Source organism: Cygnus olor, chromosome 6, assembly GCF_009769625.2.
Source record: "Cygnus olor isolate bCygOlo1 chromosome 6, bCygOlo1.pri.v2, whole genome shotgun sequence".
Lineage (NCBI taxonomy): Eukaryota > Metazoa > Chordata > Aves > Anseriformes > Anatidae > Cygnus > Cygnus olor.
The window spans coordinates 21,326,032-21,348,230 of NC_049174.1; the positions used below are offsets into that span (position 1 = coordinate 21,326,032).

Sequence of the window (22,199 nt, forward strand, 5' to 3'; positions counted from 1 at the left end):
ACATCCATCATCCTAAAATGTGTGTCTGCTAATGTTGTTTGTCATCAGTTTGTGCAAGTAGCTGCATACTACAAGGAGCAATCATTATATTATTGAACATTATCCTGTTTCTTGGTGGGGAAAGTCTGCATTTTCACTAGGTAACGGGAAGGAGCTGTGTGGATCTCCAAAGAGACGAAGGAGAATTTGCCAGCATTAGCAGGTCAAAAGAACAATTTATCTGGCCAAAATCAGATTCTGCCCATGTTTAAGGGAAGCTGAGCTAAGAATTAAGAAACAACAGTGATGGCAATTACACAAAACCTGAGAAAACTTCATATACAGACAATTACTAGACTTCAGATAGAGAGGCTTTCAAAAATGTTATTGGTGATTTTTTTAAAACTTTATACATATATACACACATATACCTACAGACACACACTATGAACTGAGCTGACAGAAGCCTGTTTGCTTAGTAGTTTTTTCAATCATGAGAATGTCTTTCCTATGCCTTCAGTTTTGCCAAACCTTAACTGCTGAGATTGAATTTCTTTATGCTGTAGGCCTCAGCCTAATCTCTTTTTTTAATGACACTATAAATGGTGAAAAATTTCTTTCAATGAAGTTAGAAAAGCTAAGCTTGACAATGCAGATATATGTGACTTCATGATCTTGTTTATTTCAACTTGAATGCTTAAAACAACAAGAACTGCACCATTTAATAGAAAAAGTACATTTTTTTAGCTTATTTGTTTGAAAGTTTGATAGTACAGTTTTACTGATCTACAAGTTTAAAAACCAAAAGGCAAGAACAATGAATCTACGGTGTTTTTCCATTTGTTTCTTTGTTTTAAATAGGAAGATTAAAAAAGTATTTTCATGATTATTTGTAAGTATGTTTGGTAATACTGCAGCTTGAAATATTTTTGAGGTTTGCTACAGTCTCTTTACTTTGAATTTTGTCAAGTAGGTTGTTCAGGGAGTATAAAAGTTTGCATTTTGTTGCTCCTGTTCAAATTTATTGAAATCTGGCCATTTAGAACTTCTCTAAAATAATTTCTAGACATGCTCTGAAAAAGCTTCTTAGCGGCTTGAAATAAATATTTCTAGAGCTTCTGTGTGTTGACTGTGTTTCTGCCTAGCATTAGCAGCCCCTTCAATGCAATTGGTAATCTCATAGCTGCTGAGACATCAAATGCTGAAACTAAGAGCAGAAGCAAAGCCCTTCTGCTGGGACCACACCAGTAAAGAGCAGGAAGAGAAAGCAGCCTAAGTTAAATAGGAGAGGAGAAAAAGGAACAATAATAGGTTCAGGAGCAGAAATAAAAGAGATAAAGTTGCGAGCTGGGAAACAATAGGAATTTGAACTGAATAATATGAATATAGTTATATAACGTTTTTTTAAATCATCCTCTTCCAGTATTTTGGTCCCAAACCTTTGCTGCGTATCTTCCCAAAAGTGCACTGATTACAGAATTATTAATTTATTCCTTAGCTTTTGTTATGATTATTATCTTCATGGTATTTAGTGATTCTCAGCACCACTTGCCTCCCCTACGTTAACACCTTTTTGAAACCAGGTACATTATTGTCTTTGCAAGACAAACAAAAGAGCAGGAGATTAAGACGACCGTTGACAGAAATGTTTAAGCCAGCATTTCTCAGACTGGAAGGTATCAGTGAGAGGAGAGGGGGTACAAGAAACAGATTCGTTCCAGTGGCTTCAGGAAGCCTCTAGAAAGGAGGCCTGCAGGCTCCCTGATGCCTTTTCAGCAAGCTGGGGCTGAGGGCAGAGGGAGTGGGATGGGTGGGCTCTGGTGGACGGAAGGCTGCCCCCACACCAGGGGAACACAGGACCAGGGTCTGCCGCTGCAAATGCCGGGAAGGAGGCAGAGTCCTCCGGAGAAGTTGATGCAAGTGTATGCCTGGCCTTAAAACAATGGAGGTAACACAATAAAAAAGCTTGCTAGTGATTTTCAGGCTTCAGCTGAGAGATGCATGCATAAGAAGGTGTTATGGCTGCAATCATCGGTGTCTAGCATGATTCAAGCTATACTGGATTCCATGTCCTCTCTGTCCCTTTAGTAGAGGAGCTGAGGGGCTCCTCAGGGGTGAAGCAGAGCAGCAGGTAGCGACCTGTCAGATCCACTAATCAAGGCCTGTAATGAAAGAATTGAGCAAGCAGAACTGGCAGCGTCGCTGCTGCTGGGCTCTTGCTGTGGTTGCAGTGTGGGTCTGCTGGGCTGGGGAGATCTGCTGTTACAAGGTGCAGAGAACAGCATGATTACAGGAATTTGAATGAAAAAAAAACAAACACCTACTTTAAGCTGTCTTGTTATTTAAATTCCCTACAGAGGGTAGAGAAGGCCAACTTTTTCTCAGGGTCAGCTTTCTCTTGTACTCCTCATTTGAAACACCTGACTTGAGCCATCACTACTGAAAGGTAACTGGATCGTGCTTTGCTATGATATGGCCATGTCTGTGTTTGCCAAAGACTGATGTTCATAGTTACCATACTCATAATCTGTAAGAATTCAGCTTCAATATTTTCCTCCAAGGCTTGTAACAACTCACTGTATTTTTAATTTTATATGTAAATCTATAGCTTACCTTTGAAGCTATATGCTAGTTTGGCCTACTAACTGAATTTATGAACTCTGCAAAATTTCTGTCATAAAGAAAGTTGTTCAATCCCTGAACATTGGTATAATTAAAAAAAAAATATCAACAGAACAGATCCAGGTACTTATCTACTTGCCTAATATTAAGAATGTGAGTCATCCCATTGACATTCCTGTTTGTTGTTGAATTGGGGCCTATAGACATAAGAGAGCATTATTTATTTAATGTATTTGTTACTGGAGGAAATTGCAGATCATTTGGGCGTGATTATTCATCTTTTCTCCAGACCTTTTCAGGAATGGATGATTATTTACCATCTAATGAAGATATCTACAGCCTATACAATGGCTGAGCCATAGCCATCTATACATAACATAAACATTGCTCACAAAAATGTAACTAAGCAGGCAACATGCATAGATTGGAAGAATTCGTGAACCTTTTAATATTCCACGTATGTCTAAAGGATCATCTAAAGCCAAGGCAGCATCTAACATTAAGATCCCAACAGGCAATCTGGTACTTCACCAATCACTAAAATACATGTATCTTTACACAGATAAGTGAAAATTTCCTACTTACCTCCAAATAATAGAAAGCAAAATACAATTTATTTAATCACACATTCTTTTTTTCTCATATGTGGTCTACCAAGCCCTTTTTTTGATCTGTGACTATGTAGATCAATGCATTTCTATATTGTTTTTTTTTTCCTGAATAAATAAGTTATTGCTGTAAATAAGTGAATTTAAGAAAAAAAAGAAAAAAAAAAACACAAGGCTTGAAAGAAAAGTAAGGGGGTACTGCATAAGCTTCCCACCTCCTGAGTCATTCTGCTGTCTGTCTCTCCCAGTGTGTATTATGCATCTAAAAAATAATGAAAGAAAAATATTTCTCATGCAATATGGAATGAAGTTTTTGCAGTAACAATTCATTCCTATATAGGAAGCATTTCACAAAACACATATATGTCTCATATGATATTTGCAGCAGTGCAAAACCATGTTTAGTTACAGACAAATCCTCCATTCTGTCTTCCATCCAGGAGAGGCTGTTTTGGGAGACGAGGGAGGGGAGAATCCCATAAATCGCCTATACCTCACAAAATCAAAATGTTGAATTTAGGAATTAAAGAAAGCCTCTGCCTGAAGATGGTATAAAGAAACAACAGTAAATTTCTGCATTAAAACAGGGAGGGTAATTTTAAAACTGGGCAATCCCAGGGCTATAGTAATATGCTTTAGAATACCACTCCAATTTGTATCCTGGATACAGCACGAATATAACCTCCAGTAGAAAATGAAAACACTTGTAGGTAATCACATCAAAACAACAACAACAAATTACTACAGTTAGGATGAAAAATAAAAATTCAGAAGTAAATATAATTATAAATATACAATCTTAATAAAATGTAGGACCAGAGAACTCCAAAGAACATTTTTTTTTTTTTGGTGTGCTAAGACCTATTTAAATACTATGAAAAAATACAGGCAGTTGAAAAGATGGCTATTTTTGCCTCTCCTCTTGCTGGATTAATATTAATCGAAAACTAGGTGTGGCATCACAAGAGAAGACTCTTGGTACAAAATGACTGGAATTTATTGCCTAGGCATTTTAATCAAATATCATGTCGTCTTACCTGATAAAAAGAGAATTAAAAATCATGGCATAAGAAATATCCATACACTTGTAGATGATAAGGTTCCTTATACTGCAGGTTCAGGTTTCTTTGCAAAGAAGCTTGTAAACTCTTAATTTCACTGAAATGAAAAAGGAAAGAAATGAAGAAAGGACCTCCCCATCAAAACAACAAAGGAGCCTCTGCAGTATTCTGTAGTCTCTTCTCTTGCTTCCTGTTCTGAGATTCACTCTATGAATCCTAACATCGATCAGAAAATTGGTTGTGGGGAAAAAAAAGGGGAGGGGGAGGCGAGGGGGAGGAAAAATGAGGCAGCACGTTACGTGTTGGCTCCACCTACTGGCAAGGAAATGAGCTCAGCTGGATTTTTAACACCCTATCAAAACAAGTATATTTTAGTTTTAAGGCACATATTAGCCCTTGATTATACAGATGTAAAATAAAGTAACTAGGTTAGAACTAATGAATGCTTGCATAATTTTTAGAAATAGTTTGAGATTTAGATTGGGCTTTTTTTTTTTTTTTTTTAATGTTACTGGAGTATGTATTTGGATACATCTGTATACAACTAGTTCCAGAGAACTCAAGATTCTGCCAAGTATCTTTATTTTACTTTGTATTAATGCATAATAAAAAGTCATTCTTCGATCAGAACCTCTGCAAAGTAATAGCAAATGAGACTCCCTGCTTTTTACTTCTCTTTGTTGATTGATTCTTCAAAATAGAAATTACATTTATATCTTTATTGAAAGCCAGAGAAGAAAATTTGTTATGTAGTACAAAATGAATGGGTGCTTGTATTTGGCCAGGAATAATACATTATTGCTCAATAAAGAGTTATTATGGCAATCTGTCTTATCAATTTTGGTGTAAGGCTCTCTTCTCTATTTCATAGCATCCTGAAATTCTGTAGTACTCTGGATACTATCAGTCACAAAAATCTAGTGTGTAAGTTGTCTGCCCCACCCCAGTTGTTTCTAGCCATGTTCCCCATGACAGCAATGTTGGATATGCTATTATTAAAGGATGCTGTATGATGGGATGCTATATAGATGAATGTATCTACTCTTGTAGCAATACAAATAAACAAACTGTCAAATTGTCTACAATATAAAATTATTGTATTATCCTATTTTCTCAATATTGCCTTCAAAGTTTTCTATCATTTTCACCTGCTCTATCACATCAAATGGCTACCAGCATGCAGAGCTGGCTCAATGGTTCTCAGCTTTGGAGGAAAATTTTGTCTCATCAAAACATGAAATCTGGGGGGAGAAAAGACTGCAAGAAGAGTTACATAAGTTATATCATGGAGTCTAATTAAAAATTCCATGTTTTCCATTCTTATCACAAAAGTTGTTAAAATCGACAAAGGGAAGCTGCTGGAGAGACCATCCCTTTCAGTAGCAACTTGTATCAGCATAGACCATTCATCAAAAAACCCTTGGAGTCATCAAAAACCCTTGGAGTGTCAGTTCTTCAGGAAAGAGATCTATTCCTACACTTGTTTAATCTCTACAACAGGATTCCGGGCCATCACAGAATCCAAAGTACTAAAATAGATCATGTAAAGATAATAATATGTCAAAACACCTATTGTGTGAGAATGGACTGGGAGTTTGTCACAAAAAATACACTCTCTTTTGACCTTGTGTTAAAGCAATTTGCTTTAAAGAACTATTTCATATAAAAATAATATAGCTTAAAAAAAATCTAGGATTTCACTGGAAAGTACTGATAGTTTTTACTTTTATAGTTGCATTTAAACGAGTGGAGGCATGAGTGCTGTCCGTGGTACTGAACTGCATCTTTGCATTCAAGGAAGATGGCACATCAGAATGTCCAGAGCCCCAAAAGTAAGCAATGTTAAACACTTTTGAATATACTTTCACAACTTTCTATAATTATGGAAATGCACCATGAATAAATATAGGCCTACTGTAGGCCTAAATTGGTCAAGTTGATGTTCTAAAGCCTACTTTCAAGTATTAAATTAAAATATTAATCAAATGTCATAAACTAGACAAGAGTTTTTATGATTTCCAAAAAAAAAAAAAAAGATAATTTGAGCTATTAAAATATAAATTATTATTTTTTAATTATATAAAGGAGAGATGTTTGGAGATTGTATGAATCTTTATTACTTATATAATTCTTAGCTGTAGAGTAACCATTTAGTAAAAGGATTTCTGGGAAGAAACATGAGAAACATGCATTTCAGAACAATTATAAACACTACTTTCTCTCTAGGAGACTCATTGAAACTTTTATTCTTTATTATTATTAATATGCAATTATTATCCTTCTACAGGCTATCCCTCTCTCACTTTTTTAAATCTGTAGATATATCACAATTGCATCTTAATGGTAAAGCTCATCGACAAAGCTGGTTTTGCTTTTCTGTATTGTCTGTGAAGAGCACAATAAAAATGAGATATAAAAATATCTCACATATACCACAATAAAATATGACTACATCAAAGACAATAAAAAAGTAATTTCTGAAATTCACAGAAACTTTTAAAGCTTACATTTGTGTGTAACAACTGCAGTTGTCAGTGGCATAAACTTGCCTAGTTACAAGTGTGTGAGAAAATAAACAGTTTTTCTATGAAAAATTCAGAAAAGCACTGTGAGAATCAATAAATTACAGTAACTCTCAGAACTGATTCTAAATCTATGAACACTCTCCAACAACACATACAAGCATGGTTTACTAACGGTTTAATTTATCATATTAGTAGTAATTATATAGGAATTAAAACAAATATCTATTGAACAAGTCTCATTTTCTGACATTTTTATTTAAGCGTCTTAAAACTAGGATAGCTAGAAGAATCTTTCTGCTTATTCAACCGTGCTGATAGAGCTAGTTTCTACCAGAAATTTCTCTTTACCTCTCAGAGCATGGCTAACAGTCATCTGGATTAAAAAATAATAATAAAAAAAATCTATTAAATCATGCAAAAACATTTACCCAGAAGAGATGGAGCAAAAGGTCAAACTCCAGTTTGCACATAGCAAACAGCACATAGGATGTTAAGGCTACGGACCAATGCCAGTAGCTGTTCTGGCCAACAGACACTTATCTATGCCTGTTCTTTTGATGCCTCAAATAGCTATTTCACTTATTTAGAACACTTTTCTTTTTTGTAATTTTTATTCATACATCTCTTAAACTCTGAAACTCTAGGCCTATTTCGTAAGCTGCTAAGGCAGAAGACAGGTCTGCAGAGTGAGCAGGTTCATGGTTTCTTGATGTGTCATCTTCTCAAAAGACATAAATTAACCTCGGATCAAAAATTATTTGCCTTTCTTATTTAGTTCTGATTAAATCATAAAGTCTATCATTCCTGACTTTAAAGTTTGAGAATCACTGTTGCAAATGACTCATTCAAGTGAACCTGAAATTTAGGATGATTCTAAGTATGAAGCAGCTTTTTTTTCACTGTTCCAGAGTTACTTTAACAGAAATTACCCTGGTGATTACTAAATAACAGTGGTATTTAATTTTATTACATTTCTTTCATATATAAAATAATTGCATCTGAGGTATATCAGTGCAGGGTGCCATTTTACCTCCACCTAAGAAGAAATTAAGACTAACTTTGAAATTTAAAAGATTTCTGAATATTTTCTTTGTAATGAAATCTATTTAGTCTTGACAATTACTTCTGAAAAATGGAATATTTTAAATTAGATTCATAATATTTTCAAAATGTAAAGCCAGTCACTTCTAGTCTGCCTGGGGCAAACACTCAAGTCACGTTTAATGACCAGTTGTGAAGACAGATTTGAAAAAGAGTGTGTACAGCAGTATTCAAAAGTATGTATCAATTCCATCTTTGCTTCAAGACTTTAGTATGCCTATAGTCATAACCATCAGGGCATTAACTTGTGTTTACTTCACAATTCAGTGTACCAGTTTGTATGTTCTCTATCTTTATCATTCTTGGCTGAACACAGATCAAGGTAAACTTATTTTTCTTTAACATATTAGAGTCATTTGTTGGCAATTTTTTATCATCTTTCTCAGTGTAGTATGTTTTCATGGTTTAATTATAAAGGTACTATTTTCAGTACAGATAACTACTAGGCATACTGTAAGATGAAGAGAATCTTTCTAATGCAAAATCAACTTGGCAAGCATATGTTATTAAACAGGATAATTCTTCTAGGCATTCCAGCTTTAAAAGACTAGCAAATAAATAAATCATAACTTGAGGTTTACTTAACTTAACCTCCCCTCTCTCCAAGTGATGATTACCTTTCATCTGACCAATTAAACCACATGACTCAGTAGCAATAAATGGAATGAAAACAGATGAATGCAATCTCTCTGTTTATAGGTGTCCTGGGAGAGCATTATTAGATTTTGTTACTAGCTCTGAGAGCACTACTGCACTTGTTGCTGAGGTATCATTTAATTCATTTGTCCGTCTCTTAAAATCTGTCTATCTGGAGTTGTATTTGTTCACTTTGAAATAATTTGCTTGCTTTTTGTCTTTTTTTTTTTTTTAACTATTATTATTTTTCTTGTCATATGTAGTTCATATATTTGTATTTCATATGTATTTCATATATATGAAATTCTTATGAACATGGTCTGTCCTGTGAATATATAGTGCCTAAAATAATAATTTCCCAGGCCTGGCTAGTCTCTTTGGACAATACACAGACTATTAAAATACTTCTTCAGTCTTGTTCTCTATATCATGGCAGGCTAACAAAATTAATTTATCCTATAGGCTCATCTAAAGCCAGGAATTATTAACCCCATTCCATAGATGAGGAAGTGAGATACAAACATACTTTATTTTCTGGAAGTTATACAAGAAGCTTGCAAGCATTAAATACTGAAACCTTATTATCCAAGTCAGCACCTTTTCCCTGTTCTCTTTCTTATTACTCACATAAATAGCAGGTGTTTTTCAGAATCTTTCTGAGCTGATGGCCTGTATATCTGTAAGTCCTACAGGTATATTATATATAAATCAAAAAAAGTTTTTATTTTATTTTATTTTTATTTATGAATTTATTACCTTCTGTGACTCTCCTGTGCTTTGCCAAGGTAGACATCAGATAATATAGTTGTGATTGTTGTGTACATTGTGTTCAGCTAACAATAATTTTATTATGATCATAGTTCATCTGAATGACAGGAAAAGATATAACAAGAGGTCAGTATTTTGGAAGCACTTAGGCACTTCTGGAAGGTGGTTGTGGTGGTTATTCTAGGTTAAGTTTATTCTTTGAGACTTATTTTTAATTATTTTTTTTTTTTACAAAAACAGAAGAATTATTGGGACTGCATTGATTGAGGCCATTCGGGTATGGCCTTGTATTATTTTTTCTACAAGAACAGGAGGGCTCTAACTATTATATAGTAACATTAATGTTGATATAATTTTGTATTATTATTAAAAGCTATAACCATTAATAGTGCAGATTGCTGATCACATACCTTTACTATGACATTATTATGAATATCTTAAAGCAAATAATTTTTCAAGTAGTACCCTCTGTGGCCTGTTAAAATATTCGACTAGTTGAAGGCTTATGTTACTGTGAAGTCCTTAAATGAAGTCCTTTCATGGCACGGGAGTTAAGGAAGTAGATGATCTTCAAAGTCCCTTCCAACACAAACCATTCTATGATTCCATATTGATAAGTGATTCTATACAGCCACTATGAAATGTTATTACTGGTGATACAGAGAGGATATAATGTTGAGGTATATCCTCAGCCTCTTCTTTACCCCAAGATCTGCAGATCTGTTTTATAGTATTCAACTGGATCGCCACATTTTGTATTTTCTTTCCCAGTTTTGAAATTCCAAATATGCAATCTACATGGTCTTGAATAAAAAGAAATAGTAGAAACTCCTTTGTAAGTCTATCACTATCATCCTTAAATATTAGACCAGATTCTTCCACTGCAGTTAAGTGTATTACCTTCCCTAAATTTTACTTACCACCCTCAGCAGGAGTCGAATAAATACATAGATTCTCAAATAAAAGTTCAGATTATTGGCTTTAACGCTACTATCAGTTCCATGGCATGGAAATACGCATTAGTAAATCTGATACAAAATTCATTAAAATCAGTCTCTTTGATTCTCAACTCCAGAGGAAAAAAAAAAGGAAGAAAAAAGAAACTGAAGGTAGAAAAATACATTTATGCAATTAGCCAGTGTTTAACTTAAATTCACATTGATCACAGTTGGCATATACTGCAATTTAGTTCACTTTCAAACACAGGTAAGTAGTCAGAGGAATAGATGAAGCATATACATTGCATCTTTTAGTACATTTTAATTTGACAAATTATGAGTAGTGTGATGTATAGTGTCCATAAAGGTGCCTGAGAATTACAAATGAAAACTATTGTCCAAAAATAATAGTATTAATAAGACAAAATATTTAATGTTAAAACAACGATGACTGCATTGCTGAGAAGTTACATGTGATCTATATACAGTGCTTGGCCCAATATGAGATCTCATGACGGGTCACAGGGGCTGTATTGATTCATGTTTAATACTTCAAAGTTATTTTTCTCTTTGCAGCTAAGATATTTCAACATTTCTGTTTCAGCTGTTTAGTTAAAAGTGACTGAAGAGCTTCAAATTTATTCACTCATTACTGAGAGTATAACTGCACCTGGGGCAGGATTCCCAAACAAACGAATTATTTAAAATGTCATGGCTTTTCAAGTTATATTTTTTAATGTAATTTCTGAAATGAACTTTCAGTGATGATTCATTAACACTGTACTAATAATTTAAACTGAAACAAGTGCCAGGCTGGCACTGTTATAAATTAGTTTTGTCAAAGTAGTCTATTTGTTGTTGTCTTTCAAATGACCACTTTTCATTTTCAGATCTGGCAGTCTAGTTTAGACTGTTCTGCTGTTGAGTGGGATCTAGTGAGGGAAAGGAAAGGAGGAAGAAGAAAATTTGGTATGCATAGTATGCATACATTTGATATATGTAGTAAGCGTGGCATGTATGCATTTATATAGGTTTGCAGTGGAAGAGCATTTTTTAAAATGAAATTTTCATGTTTAAAAATTCAAGTGTTTTATTTTCTTTCTTATTTTTTTTGTTTGTTTGTTCTTGTTCATGGTGGTGCTCCAAATAGTTTGATGTACTTATACTATAAATGTATATTTATGCATATGTCATAGTTATTTATTTCTGCCCTGTTGTTCCACTGTTCCACTAATTAAAAAAAGTGTTAAGGAATTCTTAAGAACATGAGTTAAATTCTGTTTCAGTAAGTCAAAGACTGATCAGTTTCAATGAATTTGAATCAGGCAATATGCAAGCAGTCCACTACATTGGGTCAATAAGAATATGAGCCATATACAAGCCATATTCACAAAAGAATACTTATCATGGCTCTGTCTGGCCTCATCATTTCTACAAACAAATCTTTTCTTTTTTGGATTTTATTTTAGTGATGAGAATTGATCACTGATTTTTTTTTTTTAAGGCAGTGACACAGCATGTCTCTAAGAGCAGATCTACACCTAAGAGAAGGTCATCTTGGTACAGAAGAATACATTATACGTAGTCATAGAAGAATACATATACATAATCATCACAGAAGATTGCTATCAATATAAGGCCACTACCACAAAAAACAAACAAACAAAAAACAAAACAAAACAAAAAAAAAACAGGACTGTGGGTTCTTTGGTAATACAATGTTAGTCTAACCATCTTTTGGAAAACTAGCACAGCAATATTAGTTATTCTAAGGTATGCTGTTATTAAACTTACCAGAGAAATCAAATATCTGAACCAGACCAGGATCAAAACTACTTTTAATACATCTTTTTCTGTTGCTGCCAGAATTGAGGAATGTTTCTTACTTTAATAAGGTTTAAATAGTTTATTATGTATGTTAAAATTTCTTAATTTTTCCAGGAGAAAAATATTCAATATGTATAATCTGCTCTTAACTATGATGTTACCAGATGATTGCATCTGGACTATGATGCAGATCATAGATGACTTTCTAAAGACATGTAAAGACCACTAATTTTTATTTTTATTTTTAGATTCAAAATAGTAAATACAAGAAATGTAGCATATAAGGAAAGTAAAGTCCCATTGAAGGACTGGTTTGCTTTCAAAACACAATACTGTCAGAAAGCAATATTCCTAACAAGTTTAAAATCAAGACACCAACTTCTGTACATTCATGGGTTTGCTAAAATAGCATAACTCTATGAGAGCAAAACCCATATTTTAGAGATAATGGACTTTTAGTTGTTGTTAAAAAAAAAAAAAAAAAAAAAAACATTCCTTCATAATTTCTAAAAATTTAAAAATGTAAATATTAAAGGAAGAACTTTTTTTTTTTTTTTTTTTTTTTTAATAAAACTGTGGTATATGTTCAGACCCTCACAGAATATTTGAAACAGACAGGATTTGCCTGAGTGGTGTGATCAGGAGTGGTCCCTTGTGCCTCAGTTTTACAAAAACAGACCAGGAAAGTAGTGCACCTGCATTTGCAAACTAGAGGCACATTTCTTTCACTTATTATACAGAAAGTATTCTTTCTCTGTTTTGGGATTACTCTCTGAACATGTATTCCTGTTGGCTTTTGTAAGCCATTCATGAATTAGGAATTTATATGTCAAGCACACACAAAGTTTAACAGTAATTGACAGGTCTATTCACAAATTGACACAGATGCTTAAGGACTGTGGCTTAAATATGCTAATTGACATAGGAATATATTGATAATATTACAGATAAAGGCCAACAGTTGCAGGCAGTTTTTACTGGAACTGCTGCTTCGTGCAGTTGGGCTTCTGTAGCAGCCATCATGCTGGCTGCCCTGGAGTCACCCTTTTCCAAACATGTATATGACCACTGGGACAGAGAAATGAGCCACCTCTATCCACAGCTGAAGAAAATACAGGGGCTACCAGACAGCAAAGTAATAATTGTCTCTTATGCTCTTTTTCCTTGTTTTGTGGAATAGCATTTGTTCGGTAAATCCCACATGACTGAACAAAGCTGGTAGCTTGATATTAAATTAGTTAGGAACAGTAGTGATTTCTAACCCAAGGCTGTTAGTCAATATATTGCACACACTTCCTGACACTGCTTAGTGTTTCTGCATCTTGCTTTCCACAGACACAATATTCTTCAAATTGACATACAGGACAAAGGACAATGTTGCCTGAAGCACAATATTCACTCAACACTGTTGCCCATGGACCAGGAGATGTTGGAGCCACTGCCCTAATAATTCTTTCCAGGATGGCCAGAGGAGTCCTAGAAAGACTTTGAGATTTTACATATTTTACACACATAAAAAAGTAAAATGATGCCAAAGATGAATAGTTGTATGTAGTGAATAGGGCAGTATCAAGATAATCATCAAGTTCAGCATACACCAGTTAGGGTAACAGTGTCTGTGATGTCTTACTTATACAGTCCTCTCTTTTCATGGATTTTTGTAAGAAACAGCAGATTTACAGCTAAAGGCTCTGTTAAATGTGTACAAACAACTGGTTTTAAATTTCATTATTAAATTTTTAAGAAAAAGTCTTTAAAAGGGTTGTTCAATAATCAGTGTGGCTTTGTTGGTCTGTTTTGCTTCTTGCCTCGAGGAACTTACTGCACAGGAGCTGTTTCAAGTATAGGTCAGGATAAACAGGGATAAAGATGCTTTATAAACTGATGCTTTGTACGTATTCGTTATCTTTACCAGTAGGTGGAGCTGCCATGTTAGGTGCTGCATTTTTTTTCATTTCTTCTCTCCCTCCATTCCCCCACCCTTCACCCCCCTCTTCCTAATAAGCTGTTTTCTGATATATGTTGGGTACCATAGAGTGAGACTGAGAACAGGAAGCGGGGGCAGAATCAGAGAGGATTCTGGAAAGGTCTCTGTGTTTTCTTTTCCACTGAGAATACAGAAATTATAATTAATTAGTAAAGCTTTGTGGACGGAAATCTGGACAATTTCAGGAGGAGATATATATTATCATATTATTTTTGGATGCTGGGCTTTGCATTGATTTGTCATTCTCTTTCAATCAGGTAAGCTGGCAAAACATTTAATCGTACCCATAATAAATGTTATCGATATGATCTCCACATTTCGGAATCAGATTGTACTCTCTGGTTTGCTGTTAAGGCAGAGCCAAAGATGGAATGGGGAATTCAAAGCCATTTTGTACTGACTGATTGTGATGATGGTGTGATTTTTTCATTTTAACCTAGTTAAATCTGATAGCTGGCCTCTTACTCTTAATGTGATGTTCTGATGCAGTAGTCTTACTTGCAAAATCAGATCTTCTTATAATCAAGGTGCACTATATTAATTCCTAGCATTTTATAGAAATGACCTTGTTACCTAAGAAGAAGAAAAATGTGGTGATATCCAGGCTTAGGAATAGCAGATCTCGTAAGATTCTGAGCATCTCAGATTCTGATGATCCAGGAATAAAATCTATGTGGTTTGTTAATGCCATTTTCAATATTTATGTTATTTGAAGAAATTCCCTTATTGGCTAGTTTTTTTAAAAGATGTATAAAGGAAATATTTCTTTTCTGTGCTCTTTTTTTTTTTTTTTTTTTTTTTCGTGGAATACAGGTTGTGTGTCTGTATGTACAGAGAATGGGCTCACAAACTGTTAATTAACCAGAGGTCCACACCAACGATACTGTTCACATTTTGTTTGTAACATCACTGTCTACCTTAATATATGCTTCTTGATAGGAAAATTTGGACAGATCAGCACAAGAATTATTATATTTCTTCATGTTAATCTCCATTTATCTATTGTCTTATTCATTGTTATCAGTAGTAATTATAGCAGCCAGTTATTAAAGGTAAAAGAAAAATATCTATTAAAGCTTATTTTGATATATATATTTTTTTCAATAGTGTTTCCACAGACACACATTCACATCAAAATTATCATATCATATACAAAAATATCATAGTGTTAATTTGGAAATAATTTTCAATAGAAAAAAATAGAAATACAAAGATGCCAAAAAACATACAACATAATAATGAGCTCACTGTTTACAAAACATTGTCTCAGTCCACATAAAAGCAGGACTGGGTCTCTGGTGTTACTCAGAACAGCAAGTGAGGCCTATACCTGAAGCAGTGATATGAAAGAATGAAGTTTATGATTTGTATTTTTATGGTGCCAAATCAATGTGTCTGTGACTTCCTTGTGTAACTTCAACATAAATAATAATAATAATGATGTTTGTTTTAAAGACATACCATGTTTGTGTATTCATAACATTTTTCAAGAAAACAATTTCAAAAGACTTTTTAATTCTAACAAATTAACATTTAATTTTGTTCTCACACATCTCCATTTTGGGAGGAAAGATTGTGTTAAAGACTAGAATGTGAGCTGGTGCAGTAATCTGAAGCTTCATAGCACCTGTTAAACAGATATGTTATTTATTAGGCCTTGGTATTTATAGAAATTATGCTCGTGTTGTTAGCTCATGATTTTTTCCCTTTAAAGAAGCTGAAGTTAAGAGCCCACACTGATTTTCTTAGCTGAACTAATTAAACTCAATCTTTTAAAGTTCTGTTTAGATAATAATAGATGATAGCAGAGGTAGAGACTGCCACTTTTTCACTGGAGAATATTAAACAATTCCCCTGTGCCCTCCTAGATTCTGTCAGCATTGTAATTTGGTCATTTCCCTTTATTATCAGGTAATTAGGGTGTTGGAGGTGTCAAGGGAAAGGAGAAGATACAGAAAGTATGCTTTTTTAAGTCAATATGTTGATGACACATTTTGTATTTTCACCTCTTTCTTCATCAGATAGCACTATATGAGTTAACTTGTACGTCTTGAAGATTAGGCATGATGATAAGTCTGTTCACCCTCAGCAGACAAAGAATTTTAGATGCAAAAAGGATGATGGGATGTGAGACAGAACTCTGTGACTGACAGTATCCTTTTGCTGCTCACATTCTCAGCCCCATATATACATGTATATATATACCCTATGTATTACATTGCTGGAGTCCCACAACTTTTAATGGATCAGATAACAGCAGATGCTGAGAGAGTTTTCTGCAACAGGCTAGCAAGTTGTGACTTTGTTCCCTAAAATGAAAATCCTGGCCCTTTTAACCATATATTGTTTGTGACATAAGGTGACATGAAAAAATTGCTTGAACCCTGCTTAAAGTTAAAGTTAAATGTAAGGGAAATGAATACAAGTTTCTGATATTTGGTACTTTTTGTTGTTACGATGACATATTTGTTGACCTCTGAAAATGACTACTGAAAATAAGCTTCAGGAAGTTTCATTTTCTCTGTTTTTTTATCAGAAAATTCTAGGTAAAGGTTAGAAACTTAACTTTAAAAAGTGTAATCAGCTCATTTGCCACTCAATGTAACTCTCTAGTCTGTATTTTTTAACCTTACCGTGTCAATCAGTAATATATACTTTTGCCAATTGCAGGGAATATTGTTTTGTCAGTGTAATGTTGAATTCATAAAAACTTTAAAATACCATAATAAAATTGACACTCATTCAGACTGCTTATAGAACAGATGTACACACTGAGACCTGGGGCTTCAGTAAGTCCATCACATGAAGTGTCAACCTCCATAAAATCCATCTATATGAAATTGCATCCTCTTAGTGGAAAGATGCTGTTACTCATTACAGCTACCATTCCTGATTAAAAGCTCTGAAGCACATTGCCAATAGCACTCTAATCTCAGTATTGACTGCCCTCCCACAGGATCTAGATGTTGGAGCTGATATCTTACATTGAGTTCATCTACTTTCATCATTTTTTCCTTATGGACAACTGGAATCCCTGCTATGCTATTCTGATTATTGCTTGATTTTTTTTTATTTATTTATGATTATTGCTTGATTTTCCTTGTCTTGTAACTAGGTAAAGAGCAGGATAAGAGCAACTCAGGCAGGGACTGCACAACTTCAAAATGTAAATATAGAGTAGGAGCACCATATGCTCTTGAATAACTATAATGTGAGTACCATCACTGTGATCCCAGAAAGGAATAACCAAGTTAAATTCTAGGTCACAAAAGTACCTGGTTTCTCCTTTGATCCTTATCCAATCCAAAATGATTTCTTTCTGTTACTAAACAAACAAACATTTAAAAACAAAACAAAACACAAAAGCACCAGCCAACCCAACCCCAAACTGTCATTTCAAATTGTTACTAAACTTGAAAGTGGTTACCAGTCTTTGCAAGGTCTTCCTTCAAAAAATGACTGTTCACTTATTCTACCAACTAAGACAGATCAAGGAATGTGTTTTATAATAATAATAATATATATATATAATATATATATATATATATATAAAATAAAATAAAAAGTTAAAATCAAATTAAAGAACTTAAGCTTTTATGAGGCTCTTTTGCATGTAAAAACCTTAAGGAAAAAGCTATTTCTGCTCAGATTAATTATTTGTCTAGTCTTCTAAACAAATTCTTTATTGTTACTGATCTTTCCTTACTGAGCAGTTTTACTTAGGCAAATATAAATCATAGTACTACCATATGTACAGGTCCCTTTTTCAACTTGGAATTGTTTTCCCTGCAACTTCTCTGGACTCCTGACTTGATCTGTCAAATTGGTGGATGTCATAAATCCTGATCAAAAGATCAAATTTTGAATATGTGTACATTGACGGTGTAGTACATATGCAGTGAGTCTGGCAGATATATCAAATAAGATATCTGGAAGATATCTTATATCAAATGCATACATGCTGCACTGTTGAACTACCTACTCTGCAAAGCTGATGTCTGTCACGTGATGTTGCTACTGAATGTGTATAGACCAGTTGAACGTAATATGAATAACACATACAGCTGACTCCCTATATAGGCACTGCATCATGCAGATCCTCATATTTCTTTGCAGGATTTCCTGACTGAAAATGTGAAGGACACTAGTAAATCTGAAAGGATTTCACAGGTGTCAGTATGGAAAAAGACTTAGAAGAGCATCAGTACTATTGTCTCTGTGATCCCAGTATAACTGCTCAACAAGATCTTTGGTGATTTATGCTTGAATTAGACATTGTTTATTAAAAATTTGGTTCTCCTTAAAGGCCAAAGTCTTTGTACAAAAAGGTCTGACCCAAGTTCTGACCAAAAGCAATACAAAAATATTTCAGAAGGAATCCTCCTGAAAGGTTTTCACTAATACCAGTTTGAGTTACCTGCCTCATATTTCCTATATATCAAATTGTGTTAGTTTGTGTTATAACAGGAAGAATGCTAGAATTCTATTAGCTTCTATAAAACTTTGGCCATGATTCTGTAGAGTGTATTACTTAAAACCATAGGCCTCCAATTAGTACAATATTGAACTGATGTACTTAATTTCAACATTACAAGAAAAGATACCTTTTAAAGAAGTGGTATAACTTCTATCTCATGAGCTTTGCTGCTTTGGAGTTCTTATATGTATGTAGTGACTAGGTCAAAATTGTATTTCCATAATCCATTCAGAAAACATTCCAAACTTAGGGCTTAATTAAGTTCTATTAGGCAGTTCCATACTGATGGAAATTGAAGAAATCCATGCACAATTTTTCATTGGCTGTTTTAAACCACAGGTATAAAGCACTCTATTTTCATGTTGCCTTTCTGTGCTTTCTCGTCCTTGTGTAGCAACGACCACATTCAGCTGAGAATTCTGTATATGCCTCTCAGTCAGAAGTTCCATTTTTTTCCTTTCAGTTCCCTAGACAACTGTCAAAGTCTAAATACAATCCATTAATCTTGTGCTGTACAAGTTTTATTCTTTCATATTTTGTATTGATTAGTTTCTGGGGCTTAGTAATGCTAGGAAAATAAGTGTTCCAACTGCATGGTTCTTAGTGATTTAGTTAATTTTCCAAGTTTAGATTGATATTTCTTCTGAGGTTCACGAGCAATGTTTTGTGTTGCAAATGCACTTTCATAAGTTTCTCTAGAAAATTTTAGTAAAGACTATTACAAACAGAGTTTTTTTTTTATTTTTTATTTTTTTTTAGAAAGCAAAAGTGATTGTGATATATTTAGATATTGCTAATTGAGTTTTTATTGTGAATTCTTTACAACAGTGGATTGTGGTGAATGTTGAAGTGCTTCACTTCTCAGCATATTTCAATTTTAATTTGAGTACAAAAAAAGATTAGGAATTAGTTGGATATAGGGTATGGGGAACAGGCAACAAATTATTCTGAATCAGGACCATTAGTTTTGTGGATAACTGTTTCTTGTCAATCTAAAATTAGGTTAACTTTTTTTTAATCACTTAATGCTTCAAATATTCATATAGTTACCAAGGATTTTTACTCATTGTCTTGCATTTGTCACTAACTAGATTTCACATAGCAGAAACCTTCATTGACAGATTGTCCTAAAATAATCTAGATAGGAGTGTCTAATTTTGAATAACCCCATTTATCTTCTAAATTACATTTCAGAGGAATCAACACATTTTGCCACAGGACAATGTGACAACAATATGCAACTATCTTTTCCAGCTCATCATTACATTGAAAGGAAGCTGAAGTACATGAGCATATAGTTTGAAATATTTTTTTTTAATATTATATCTCACAAGTTGAAGGATATTCCAACTAGTCTTAAAAGAAATGCTGATGACATATAGGCAGAAGAGTTCAGGAAATAGTCCCACAGCTAGGAAAGAATATATGTAGAGTTTGTCCATCAGCAGTCACCTCTGATTATGCCTGAGATTTTACCTGTGATTCATTCTTGGAAGTTGAAGCAGGATAATCTGCTCCAAATAAAAACAATTTTGGTCAACATCATGTCAACCAAAATAATTCTCTATAGCCACCTACAGCTACAGTAAAAATGTATAATTTAGATCTGCATATGCAAGTCTATAGCCTTGTGTTGAGATCCAAAGACGTTAGATTAAAATGCTACAAAATGCTAAAGCAAAATATTAAGAAAGCATAGTATTTTTTTTTCAGTGCATTACAAATACCTGCCTTATGCAGAAGATGCTTAGAACTATATGAGATGATATATGAATTGATATTTTGTAATGAAATTACTCTGACATGGCCTAGGCCTATTAGAAATTCAGGACAAAGGGCTCACAGTTCTGCCAGCCTCATTTCTTCAATTTTTGCTGTGACTACCAGCAATGCTACCACTGTGACATAGAGTATCAGTAGGTACAAAGCTGCATTCCCCATCCACTGGACATACAGCCAATACAAACATATGTGAAATATAATAAGTAGGAAGATGAAGGCTAGACCACGGAGTTACACGTGAAAAACTGTTCTCTATGACTGCCTTTTGCTCTAATTGAAAATAAGGATTTATTGAAATTACCTGCATTTCTAGTGTTATTAAAATTGTTCATGTTTAATATGAATGCCTCCACTTATTGCACACTAGCAAATATTTTAACTGACTAGAAGTTAAGCTCCTGCTTTTGAAAATTAGTGTCATATACTTAGCATTAGTGATTATTCTTTCGTTTGGAAGCTACAGTATCTCCTTCATGTTATTTTAAAGCCTGCAAGCAACAGCACTTAACCTTTTTAGTTGTTGTTATTTGCCCTGTATCTGACCATGAGATTAGATTTCAGCACAATGCTATTTCAGAGGCAGAATCCAGATGCACCCAATAGGCAAGGGGATCAGGAATTCCCCTATGTACCTCCAGGGAAAGCTGCATTCAGTAGAAAATTTGCATTGGTGGATAAGTATCATTGGTGGCAGTCTCAGAGTCAAGATCCCCTGAGGGTAGTAGTGGAGATACAGCTTTCAGATGTCTTCAGTGGAGCCTCTTCAGTAGTGACTCACCACAGCAAGATGTGCTGAATCAGTGCCTTACTCAAAATGACCAGGGCACTAAAGAGTTTGCTGTGAGCAATCTTCTGAATGACTTTGTTATATTGTTAAACAAACAGAAGCTGCAATTGTGGTACCACTTATATCTTTTGGAAAATGTCATTCTAGATTAATAGTAACTAGTACTAGACAAATTCTAGATTAGTATTTTGAACATATTTTCTGTAGGAGTTCTTGGAGATCTGTCTTTGCAAGAGAAGCAGTGGTCTAGTAGAAAGCTTTCACTTTCTGTTTTCCCAAGTTCTGTGTTCTCTTTGAGCAGATCTGTGTCTACACAAATTTTCCTTATCTATAGACTTTACAATGGCTGCTCATTCTCACTGTATTTGGAGAAAAGTTATATATAGTCTGCTTTGGCAGATGCAAAGACCTAAAGGAGAGGGATGTCTTCTTTCTTTTCTTCTCTAGGAATAAGAAACAAAATAATGACAACAGAAAAAAAGTAAGGAAAGAGCCAAAAATAAATATAGTTCAAATGAGAATAAATGTCTCAAAGACATCTCATCTCAATCTCAATGGCTGAAGACCAAAGTTTGCAAGATGTAAGTAGACTATTTAAATTTAATGAACTATATACTCAGATTATTAAAGCTTTAAAGCCTGAGAAAGCCACAGCTAACCTGTGGTCAGCACTTGTAATGACGCAATCTGAAGACTGAAGAATCTGGAGATGAAACTCTCCTTTGTATTTCTTGAGGTGGAAGAAAAATTTTGTTGCGCACACACACACAACACTTATACAAACACTCTCTAAGATAAATAGCTTGCAGGACTATCCACGTTTTCCTCCAAATTTAGATTGAATGAACTTTTTATTCCTGGTTAAAGACAGTAAATCCAGTGGGGAGTAATGATAATCTTTGCAGTTCCCTGAGCAACAGATAAGAACTGTGCCTGTAAGTTTGGGCGCAGTTATCATGTGTCTACCAAAGAAAGCACTAATCATATAGTAATCTCTACAATACTTTTTTTTTTTCCCTTTCAGTTTAAACATGTAAAAGAATAAATGGAATTTTAAAAATTCACACCACTTAAAGGATATTTTGAAGTGTATTTTAGGCT

The 22,199-nt window shown here is 34.1% G+C and overlaps 1 protein-coding gene across 4 annotated transcripts in view; it reads right to left on the reverse strand.

The window, feature by feature from the left end:
- SCN2A (sodium voltage-gated channel alpha subunit 2) overlaps positions 1-4,525 on the reverse strand; it is a 78,082-nt gene extending 73,557 nt beyond the window's left edge. For all 4 annotated transcript variants that reach the window (XM_040561684.1, XM_040561680.1, XM_040561685.1 and 1 more), the window contains exon 1: positions 4,247-4,525. The gene's annotated coding sequence lies outside the window, so the exon portion shown is untranslated. The remainder of the gene's footprint in view (positions 1-4,246) is intronic.
- Positions 4,526-22,199: the final 17,674 nt, after the last annotated feature.